This window comes from Coregonus lavaretus (genome assembly GCF_964263955.1).
Source record: "Coregonus lavaretus genome assembly, contig: HAP1_SCAFFOLD_5878, whole genome shotgun sequence".
NCBI lineage: Eukaryota > Metazoa > Chordata > Actinopteri > Salmoniformes > Salmonidae > Coregonus > Coregonus lavaretus.
Genome location: NW_028165360.1, coordinates 3,461 through 15,530, shown reverse-complemented (window position 1 = coordinate 15,530; position 12,070 = coordinate 3,461). Strand labels below are relative to the sequence as shown.

At 47.7% G+C, this 12,070-nt stretch overlaps 1 pseudogene across 1 annotated transcript; it reads left to right on the top strand.

Moving 5' to 3' along the window:
- Positions 1-267: 267 nt before the first annotated feature.
- Positions 268-9,367, top strand: LOC311115937 (ubiquitin-like FUBI-ribosomal protein eS30 fusion protein; annotated as a pseudogene). Its single transcript has 2 exons — positions 268-583; positions 8,937-9,367. The product of its transcript is annotated as a ubiquitin-like FUBI-ribosomal protein eS30 fusion protein (transcript).
- The last annotated feature ends 2,703 nt before the right edge of the window (positions 9,368-12,070 follow it).

Here is a 12,070-nt window from a genome sequence, read left to right as displayed (position 1 = left end):
GCCCCTTTCACTCTTTTCGGGTCCTCAGTTGCTAAACGCACCATCTGCCACTCGATGTGCTCCACTCTAGTGCATGTCTACAAGCAAAACTTCAACCAGGTCGAGTGGATGACTCAGCTAATTTACCGAAGTGCAACTTGGCCAGTCCAACTTGGTGCTCTACTGGAGCTCTGGCACCTTGCCTGGACCAAACCCTGCACCTCCTGAAATTCCTCCCTGCACTCCACACCTCCGGTTCCCTTCTTCCAGCCTGCTACAGAGGCCCAGATGGAACCGAATTTCCTGCTTCCACCGCACAGCTATCACAAGGCCTTCCTCACAGGCAACTCACCACACCTAGATGGGACAGAGCCTCCCGCTTCCACCATACGGCCATCACATGGCCTTCTCCTCACGTGTCTTGCCACACAGAGAACCAACAGATCCTCCAGCTCCACCAGGCAGCCATCACACGGCCTTCCCCACACGCGCTTCGCCCATCCCAGGCTGAACCTCCTGCACGCGCCCATCTTCTCTCTAGCAGTTGGGACCATGCTCCCTCTCAGTGTCTCCACGAAGACACTCAACTCAGACCCGAAAAGTGGTGACTTGGTCTAGTGGCGACTTGGTCTAGTGGCGACTTGTTGTCAGAAAGTCTCTCTTTCCTGCATAATTCAACAGCAAATGTTAGCTAGCTATTGCATTACATTTACATTTTAGCTATTTAGCAGACGCTCTTATCCAGAGCGACTTACAGTTAGTGAGTGCATAAATTTTTCATATAAATGAATCCAGGGCCATATGAAAAAATTCAGTCGGCTATTTTAGACTTTTGTTTTGAACCACTGTTGTGCTCCCTTCCCTGACATGCAGATGACCCATGTTATCTGTATGACCCTAAACAGTGTTAGTCCACTGAGCTAAGGCTGGCAATTAGGCATTCAGGTCATAGGCATGGCTACTTTTTATGTGAAAGGACTTCACAGAAGCACTTCTGCTACAGTAGTATCCTGTCAAGAGGTCTTGACCTGTGGCACAGGTGGTACACAATGTTTGCAGGGGGCAGATCAAGTGGTTGAGTTTGAATAAGGGGGTACTCATTGGACTTGGCTAAGTGTCAGTCTGACACAACTGTAATTAGTAGTGTAAGTTTTCTTTACTGTCAAGATCACCTCAACCCTGAACTGTCAATGGATTGAATTACCACCACGCTCCACCCATTTACCAAATCAATGACTGACTCACACAGTAACTGGGACCAACATTGAAGCATCTTATAGTCTACTAAAAATGAGTTCTGTCAAATTGGAACAAATCACACCATCAAGTAGGCCACTATTAAACAGAAGGACGTGTTCAGAAACATCCAATGAATGAAACATTCTATCTTATGTCTTAAGGTGCGAGGAATATGGACAGCACAGATTGAATACAAGTGTCTTCATTTTTTTTCTGCAAACGTGGACAATGTTGCTGTCGTTAATCACTCAGATGAGAGAGCAGCTCCGCTAGATGAATTGGAGACTGAATAGACATGGAGAAGGCTGGCTGCCACGCTGGAATGATGGGTATGCACGCCACGAAGGGGAGTGCATGGTACAAAACTGGCCGTGGATTATGCTGATGCTCGGCACATCCCTCTTCTGCAGTCTATGCCTAATCAATCTGAAGTTAGAGAAGGGAGAGGGGGTAGAGTTCATAAAGATCTGGCCTAACAGGGAGATAATCATTTTTACAGCACCGACAGGCGTTTACGCATCAGAAGTAGGCCCAGGCCTTTTATGAGTCACAATAATTTTTGGGGGTCCATTTACAAACTCTATATTGTAAGACTAATGTAAAGCAGTGATGTAAACAAATCAAAATAAACTATACATGATCAATAACTAATTAGCTAATCCATATTTTGTATCTAGTTCTCTACTGTATTTTCCTCTTTATAGCCTGTTTGTTCTGTGAATGTGTGTTTCTTTCTTCAGTGCCTGAATATGTGACTTAACTTCTTTCAATTTGTAAGCAGGAGATGCCCTCTCTCTTTTCATCCCACAAGCACCCAGCCTTATTTTCATCTAAATAAGAATCGATCTCTTGCCGTCCACCACCCTCCCTCTGTGACTCCCCAGCGGTCACAACCCCACTTTTCTCCCACTCATTTAACATTTAACATTTAAGTCATTTAGCAGACGCTCTTATCCAGAGCGACTTACAAATTGGTGCATTCAACTTAGGATAGCCAGTGGGACAACCACATCTTGATCACAGTAAGTACAGTTCTTCAAACAAGCAGCTGTGAGCAAAGTCAGTGCAATCAGGGATAACTACATCTCGATCACAATAAGTACATTTCTTTAAACAAGTCAGGGCTAGCAGGTGAAATAAGTCAGGTGTTAGTTTAGACAAAAGACAGTGGTAGTAAAGGGGGGGTAGAAGGATTACTATAATACTATTCCAGGTATTCCTTAAAGAGGTAGGGTTTCAAGTGTCTCCGGAATGTGGTTAGTCACTCCGCTGTCCTGGTGTCGTGGGGGAGCTTGTTCCACCATTGGGGTGCCAGAGCAGCGAATAGCTTTGACTGGGCTGAGCGGGAACTGTGCTTCTGTAGAGGTAGGGGGGCTAGCAGGCCAGAGGTGGATGAACGTAGTGCCCTCGTTTGGGTATAGGGTCTGATCAGAGCCTGAAGGTAAGGAGGTGCCGTTCCCCTCACAGCTCCATAGGCAAGCACCATGGTTTTGTAGTAGATGCGAGCTTCAACTGGAAGCCAGTAGAGTGTGCGGAAGAGCGGGGTGACGTGAGAGAACTTGGGAAGGTTGAACACCAGACGGGCTGCAGCGTTCTGGATAGGTTGCAGGGGTTTAATGGCACATGCAGGGAGCCCAGCCAACAGCGAGTTGCAGTAATCCAGACGGGAGATGGCAAGTGCCTGGATTAGGACCTGTGCCGCTTTCTGTGTAAGGTAGGGTCGTACTCTGCAAATGTTGTAGAGCGTGAACCTGCAGGATCGGGTCACCGCTTTGATGTTAGCAGAGAACGACACTGTGTTGTCCAGGGTCACGCCAAGGTTCTTTGCACTCTGGGAGGAGGACACAATGGAGTTGTCAACTGTGATGGCCAGATCATGGATCGGGCAGTCCTTACCTAGCTAGCCTTGAATTGTATCTTAAATTATTAGACCACAGCTTTAGCGCTAACAAGGGACTTGGGCTCAAGGTCTAGTGACTTGACTACATCACTGCTCCCACGCCATCCCCACAGCCATTGCATGGCTTTCTCCATGCCGAGATTGGGCAGAGCCTGTGCCGAGACAGTCCTGCATGCACCTTTTCTCTAGCAGCCGGCCCAAGCTCCCGTTTCCACTTCACACCCACCTACGACCATGCAGAGCCAGGACTAGGCCCCTTCGCTCACCTTCTCTCCTGCAGTCGGGACTCATCTCCACCCCACAGCTATTGCCTTCCCCACACTAAGCCTCGACACTGCACCCTCCGTTGCTGTTGTCCTGGGCCTTCTGCAGCGTAATCTTTTTTGGGGGGTCCATGTCCCTAACTACGACTATCGTATCGTCACATCCCAAGGCATATTGAACATCCCCTCTCTCCTCAACCACCTTGACTTCCTCTCCTCCTACATCCACTACCCTTCACTCCTCCTCTCACCAGCCTTGTTTACAACAGAGGCCACCCCGTCACCAGACACTGGTTCCAGTCACACCTGAAGACCACCGTCTCCCTGCACACCTCTACTCCTCCCACTCCTTCTGGATTAGAGCTGCCACCACAGCAGCACATAACGACCTCCCCACCGCCATCATCAAGCACCTCAGCCGCTGGTCATCCGAAGCCTACTACAATTAGGCTACATCCTCTAAAACCCAATGCATGTCCGATACGCCCAACACCGGGATTCCATCACATTCTCCACGATGAGACCAACCTCCACCATCACCTGCTAGCCGACGCGCCAACAATCCAGCCCCCCAGACATTTCCATCACATCTGGCCTGAAAAGGGCCTCACGCCCGCATTCGGGCCCATTCAATAAGCAGAAGGCTAAAAGCCCTATGTACCCCCTCCAATTGGCTGGATGGGGCCAAACAGATGGAGGAATGCTTAGTGACCTACACCGTATGGTGACGTGTGATGACCCCCCCCCGTCATCACACGTCACCATACGGTGTAGGTCACTAAGCATTCCTCCATCTGTTTGGCGTGTGTTTGGAACATAGCAATCTTCCCCTCACCTTCCTGGCCTTTCAGTAGCCAGCAAACAGCAACAGCAGGTGATATGAACATGCCAGACAGTGCCCTGGGGCCTCATTTATAACCTTTGCCAAAATCTTTAACTAAATATCTGCGTGAGCAATTTCTGAAAAGACTGCACACACAAAAATATTGAGATTCATAAAATTGGCGCATGCCATACATCCCGTTATAAATCAGACCCGTCGTAAAACTGTGCACGCGTGAACGAACATTATAACTCCGCCTGAAAAACGCCCATCATTCACTCATCTTTTATGGTGACAATAAAGCCCTTATTTGCTGTATAGTTTGGAAGTATTGGAATCAGGCCAAGACAGTATCTAAAGGAAATAGCAATGGCGACCTTGATCAAATGTTTTTGGAGGTGTCGGCAGTTTTCTTTTGCAGTGACATTTGTGGTATCTGACCATTTCTGAAAGACAAAAACAATTGCAAATTGTTGGACCTGTAAACAGATCGTTTGAAAGCAATAATGTTTGGCATTTACTTTTTCCCAAACCTAAATATGCTGCACTGCCCGTGAATTCTGAAGCATTGTGTACTCCAAAACAAATGAACTACAGTGGTAGCCTACACACTTCAATGCAAAAGATCAACTGTCTGTTCATCTGTTAAATTCTACTGTATGTTATAAACCACGCACCCTGTCGGATGCATAGAGCAAAAACATGAAATGATAATATCCTATCTAATAGGTCCAACTAAATGAGAGATGCACATGGTCATTTGTTGTTTGGCTACTATGGGGAAATAACCTCAACATGGGGATGGAACTAAAAAGTGACAAATAGCTCTACTAACATTTCCAGAGCCTTCTAGAAGCCAGTGCAGTCAGGTGTGCTGATGGTGTAGGGATCGAGAGAGGATAATGTCTTCAGACCACAGATTACATTTAGGGGATGCTTGAGAGCCTTGGGAATGATTGACTTGACATCTCTCTCTCTCTCTCTCTCTCTCTCTCTCTCTCTCTCTCTCTCTCTCTCTCTCTCTCTCTCTCTCTCTCTCTCTCTCTCTCTCTCTCTCTCTCTCTCTCTCTCTCTCATGCATATACACACACATTTACACATTCACAGTAATGTGTAAAATCTTCTAACTAACTTGAACTTGAAAAACAAACATGGCTACTGTTATGTCACAGTTCAAACGTTAATTACCATCATTACCAGAACCCAAGCTGCCACTGTCCACATGCCGCGTTCAAAATAACTGGGAACTCTGGAAAAAAAACGCTCTCCGACTGGGAACATTTGTTTTGAATGGTCATCTAACTCGAAATTCCAAGTCGGGAACTCGGGCCTCTTTCTAGAGCTCCAACTTTCCGACCTGAAGATCACTGACATCATGATTTGACCTCGTATTCCCAGTTGTCTTGAACGCACCAATACATCATGTCTGGACCTGACAACTTGGATGGGTTCCCATGACTTTGACTATAGTCTATTAGGTTACCTTCAGTAGCACCTGACAGCCAAAGAGACAAACAAACCGCCTGTGTCTGTCTGCACTCTTAATCACTGTTTTATTTCTGTGCTCGCTCTCAGATACTTTGTCCTCCAAGCCCTGGAGGATAAATGGAGGATGAAACACAGAGCAGAGAGAGAATACACAATTATTAATGGAATATTATTAATTAGACTGATCTAACAGCGATCGTTGAGCCTCTCACAGTCAGATGAATGGCCTGTCAGTAGTCTAACATGAGTGCTGCAGCTGCGTCAGGCCGGGGCTAAATCAGGAGCAATGTTGGGATCTAATCAATATCTCAGCTCAGCTCGACGGACGGACGGACATTGTGGCTGCATTCCAATCGGATAACTTGCTCCCTCTCTTCCTTTCCTCTGACCTTGTCGAATTTCACTCCTCGCTGATCTCAGAGGGCCTCCACAGTGGCTGGGTGGAGTTTCCAACCCATTGCTTTCACCTATCCGGTCTGGTCAGATCAACCAGTGAGGTTTAGAGGAAAAGGGGTGAGTTATTGGATTATAATCAGTTGTTTGTGTCTAAATGGTTATGGTTCCCCCAACTGCTAGCAAAGCATGTCTCCTGCAACACCATAAAATGGGACTATGTGCCTAATGATATCCAACTAAGTTGATTTGGGCACCAGGCAGGCACACCAGAGTTGGGATTGATGTTAGATGTGGACCCCTGAGGCAATGTTTAGCAGTACATGTGGACCCCACAAATGTATAGGGACTGGTTGATAGAGGAAGGAAGACAGGAGGAGGTTTATGTGGTAAGCAATAGACCGCTAATTCACAATGTCCCCTTGATGTGCTTGCCTGCAACAGATCTTAATTCAATCTAACCATCTGTTATGTGCATGTTTACCGCATGAACCACAACAACACACTAACGCCTGCTTGGCTTGATCTAATTAATCAGGTTATGTTCAGACAAAACGGAAACCTGTCTGTGTCACGACTTCGGCCGAGGCTGCCTCCCCTCCTTGTTCGGGCAGGCTTCGGCGTTCGTCGTCACCGGAGTACTAACCACTGCCGCCCCAATCATCATCACACTTGTCTTGTCAATCACACACACCTGGTTCCTATCCCCTAATTACTCTGCTGGTCTGCTATGGCGGATCTGGCCTTCAGGAGACTGCGGGGTCTGTTCACCTCAGCTCCAGTACTGACCCACCCCGATCCATCACTACCGTTCGTAGGGGAGGTGGATGCGTCCGAGGTAGGGATAGGCGCTGTCCTGTCCCAACGCTCGGGCACACCACCCAAGCTCCGGCCCTGTGCCTTCTTCTCGAAGAAGCTCAGCCCGGTGGAGCAGAACTACGACGTTGGTGATCGGGAGCTGTTGGCTGTTGTCCGAGCTTTGACCGTGTGGAGGCATTGGCTCGAAGAGCAAAACACCCTTTCCTCGTCTGGACGGACCACCGTAACCTGGAGTACATCCGGGCAGCGAGGAGGCTGAATCCTCGCCAGGCCATGTGGGCCCTATTCTTCACCCGGTTTGATTTTACACTATCATACATTCCGGGTACGAAGAACGTGAAGGCAGACGCACTGTCCCGGCTGTATGACACAGAGGAGAGTCCCAGAGACAACACCCCCATACTCCCAGCCTCCTGCATTGTGGCGCCGGTAGTATGGGCGATGGACGCGGATATAGAGCGGGCATTATGCACAGATCCATCTCCACCGCAGTGTCCAGCTGGGCTGCGGTACGTGCCTTCTCTTATCCGGGATCGTCTGATCTTCTGGGCATACACGTCACCCCCCCTTGGTCACCCAGGTATCGGTCGTACAGTGCGCTGCTTGAGCGGAAAGTACTGGTGGCCTACCTTGGCTAAGGACGTGAGGGTGTACGTCTCCTCCTGCTCGGTGTGAGCCCAGAGTAAGGCACCTAGGCACCTCCCAGCAGGTAAGCTACAACCGTTACCAGTTCCACAACGACCATGGTCTCACCTTAGCATTGATTTTCTGACTGATCTTCCCCTCTCCCAAGGTAACACCACCATCCTGGTTGTTGTGGACCGCTTCTCCAAGTCCTGCCGCCTCCTTCCTCTGTCCGGTCTCCCCACGGCCCTGCAGACTGCGGAGGCCCTGTTCACTCACGTCATCCGGCACTACGGGGTGCCAGAGGATATAGTGTCCAACCAAGGTCCCCAGTTCACATCCAAGGTTTGGAAGGCATTCATGGAACGTCTGGGGGTCTCGGTCAGCCTGACCTCTGGGTTCCACCCCGAGTCAAATGGGCAGGTGGAACGAGTAAATCAGGATGTGGGTAGGTACCTGCGGTCCTACTGCCAGGACCGGCTGGGGGAGTGGTCGGTGTTCTTGCCATGGGCAGAATATGCCCAGAACTCTCTTCGCCTCTCCTCTACTTACCTAACACCATTTCAATGTGTTTTAGGTTACCAACCGGTTCTGGCACCGTGGCACCAGAGCCAGACCGAGGCTCCTGCGGTGGATGACTGGTTTCGGCACGCGGAGGAGACGTGGGACGCTGCCCACGTTCACCTCCAGCGCGCCGTGCGTCGTCAGAAGGCCAACGCTGACCGTCACCGCAGTCAGGCCCCGGTCTTCGTACCGGGATATCGGGTCTGGCTCTCGACCCGGAATCTGCCCCTCCGCCTGCCCTGCCGGAAGCGGGGGGCGGGGTGGGGGTACTGTCACGACTTCGGCCGAGGCTGCCTCCCCTCCTTGTTCGGGCAGGCTTCGGCGTTCGTCGTCACTGGAGTACTAACCACTGCCGCCCCAATCATCATCACACTTGTCTTGTCAATCACACACACCTGGTTCCTATCCCCTAATTAGTCTGTGTATAAGTGTTCCCTCTGCCCCCTTGTCCTTGTGGGTGATTGTTAATTGTGAGAGTATGTAGCTCGGTGGAGCTACTTATAACATTGTGTTGCCAGGGTAGATTTTCCCCCTGTGCCTATGTATTATTGGATTCCGTTACAGTGTATTGCCAGGGATGTTTGTTTCCCCTGTGCCTGTTTTGTTGATCGCTATTGGAGCGCATGTGTGTGTCAACGAAGGAATAAACTCTGTATTCTGTGATTACCCTCCTGCGCCTGACTCCTTTCTGACCACAGTCTGTCTGTATATTTATGGAAATAAGCATTCGCCGGGCACCGAGAGAATATTGTTGTGTATTTTGCTCTAATCATGCATGTTGAATATCTGATTTAATTGACTTAGACCTTTCGTATTCTTGTGACTTCCTGTTTTCATTCTCCAGATGAAACACACGCTTGTTACACTGATACTGCGTTGACCTTGCAGCTGTTTGTGCGTACTCAGACTCTCCACACCTTTGAGGTGTCTGGGCTAGAAACTGTCGCCCACATCAAGGCTCATATTGAGGCATTGGAAGGACTGTCCTGTGATGACCAGGTGGTTTTGCTGTGCGGGGTACCCCTGCAGGACGATGGTGCGATCGGCTAGTCTGCACTGGAGTTCAGCACTGTTGAGGTTACCCCCGACTGTTGGGAGGCGAAGTCCATGGCTCCTTGGCCAGAGTGGGGAAGGTCAGGGGACAGACCTCCAAGGTGGACAAGCAGGAGAAGAAGAACAAGAAGACTGGCTTAAAGGAGGATCCAATATAACAGGTACTTTGTGAATGTGGTGCCAACATTTGGCAAGAAGAAGGGACCCAACGGCAACTCATAAAACTATTTCCCCAACGCCTCTTGTCTGCTGTGTCTTGTGACAGTAGAACATTGACGCTGTGTGAGCAATGGACTGTCTGCCATTTGTAATTAAATTTTTTCATTGGGCTGATGTTCACTGTGATGAAATACAATAAAACTTGGTGAGGAAAGAAAGTGGTAATCTGCACCAATTTGATGTTTATATTACACTGGGTGAATTGAGCAGTTGTATGATTGGCTGGGAAGAAATTGGCTCTAGCGTGAACACAAGGTAGGCCTAGTTCAAGTGCACATTCTCATTTTATTTCATGTATTAGACAACGTTTACAACTCGAGAGCTTGGGACTATACGGTTCTATCTGCAAAAAGAGGATTCTGAGATAATTGGCTTTAAAATTCCAAACCCTCAGTGGTTTGAATGGTGTCAGCAGTTTTATCTTGTATTATTTTGAACTTAACAACATGAATTGAGGTATTTAGACTACTGTATAGGTAGAGCACATTGAACAGAACAAGGCTATATCAATAACTACATTTTGACAAAAAATGCAGATTGAACCTTATAGTCCCAAACTCTTGAAATCAGATGATATGAGAATAGTCTTTAGCATGTTCTCATCCAGAATGCCAAGATCCCTCTGGATTTGGTGCCTTGACAATATATGACTTTTAATTTTAATGTAATAATATCTTATGTTGTTCTTGTCCAGAACTGTTCTGTACTCTGACATGTATTTTATGTTTTATGTGGACTCCAGGAAGAGTTGCTGCTACATGCACAACAGCTAATTGGGAGCGTAATAAAGTCTTGATTCCTTTTAAGCTTCAGGGGTCTGATGAAAAGACATGATGAAAGGAGAGGTCTGCCTTTGTGTGTGTGTGTGTGTGTGTGTGTACGCGCATGTGCATGCGTTTGCTTCCTGATGGCTAGGCCCTATACACTCTTAGAAAAAAGTTCCAGGTTCCAGGTAAAACCCTTTTTGGATCCAGGTAGAACCATGTTGGGTTCCATGTAGAACCCTCTATGGAAAGGGTTATGCATGGAATCCAAAACGGTTCTACTTGAAACCAAAAGGGTTCTACCTGGAACCAACAAGGGTTCTTCAAAGGGTTATCTTATGGGACAGCCTTTTTAGCACCTTTTTTTCTAAGAGTGTGTAACTGCATTGAGTATTAGTACAAAACACCCCCACAAATTCGATGGTTAAACTGAGTGGGAGCAGAGCCATTATTCATGTATTTGAACTAGCATCTAAGGCTGCATTAGCCAGTGCATGGGAGTAAACAGCTACAAACAAGTTGTTATGGCTGCTATTAAAAGATACTGATGAAGACAATGGAACATGTCTTCTTGGTCCATTAGCATCAATCCAGTACCAAACCCCTTTCATTACAACAACAACAGATTGTATATGTTATATGTCAGGTGTCAGTGTGCAGCGGTAGGACGGAGTCAGGCGCAGGACACAGAACTGAGTAATAGACAAACTTTACTCGAAAAACAACAAATCTAAATTCCACGCAGGGAAATACATCAGCTCACAGCAGTATAAACACCAAACAAAGAACAATCATGCACAACACCATGAGGGAACCAGAGGGTTAAATAGGGAAACAAATTAACGTGATGGGAACCAGGTGTGTACAATACAGACAAAACAAATGGAAAACAGAAACATAGATCGGTGGCAGCTAGAAAGCCGGTGACGACGACCGCCGATAGCCGCCTGCACAAGGAGAGGCACCAACTTCGGCGGAAGTCGTGACACTATAAAAGGGTCGATTAGTTCCATTGCTCAGCTTCATGGCAGGTACAACGGCACAATGACTGATACACACTGCTGTTTTACCATATGAGTCTCTCTTTATGGTATATTAGTCAATGTGGCCCTGACTTGTCCATCCAAGCCCGCAGTAAAATGTTCTAAGTAGAGAGATGCTTAAAGCATCCGAATATTGATTAAACGGCCAAAGACGTCAGTGGAACAAGGCATATTACTCAATCAATGACTGAATCAATTACTGAGTAAGAACCAAGTACCCCCTGCTGAACCAAGTACCCCCTGCTGAACCAAGTAGGTAAACTGGACAGATGATTAGGATATCAACATGCCGTTTGCTTTGTTCCTGGTGTAACCATGGAGAAGAGCATTTGGTTGAGCATGTGATGAATGAGATCCCTTAGTCTCTACCTACTCACTCCCCCACATACGTTCTCTCTCACCTATGAGCAATGAACTTGGTGGAAATAGAACACAGGCAGCAGGAAGGAAACCTAATTCCTAGTCAACACCAGGCACCGTACAGGGCAGTGGGCTTCAACTTTACTGGTAGACTGTAATGATATATTCAGGAGGGCAAGGCTACAGTGACATGGTAAATCCAATACCCAAAACGCACATACAGGACTATAAATGGTTCAGGGCACAAATGTGTCAAAAACAACTGGAGTCTACCTGTTTCAATGCATTGTGAAGTCTGGTATCAGAGACTCACAAAGCACGCATCAGTGACCTGCACTCTCATCTGAAATGAATGGGATGTTATAACACTGCAGCACGCTAGTGAACATTAGTCCTATCCTCCTGGCTCATCCTAGAACAAATAGACAGGGCCAGACCCAAATGCCCATCTGGCATTTCCAGGTATACAGACCTCTGTACTCCACTCTCCATGTTGGACATATGCTACAGATGGTTGGGAACACTTGTGTCGTTTCACA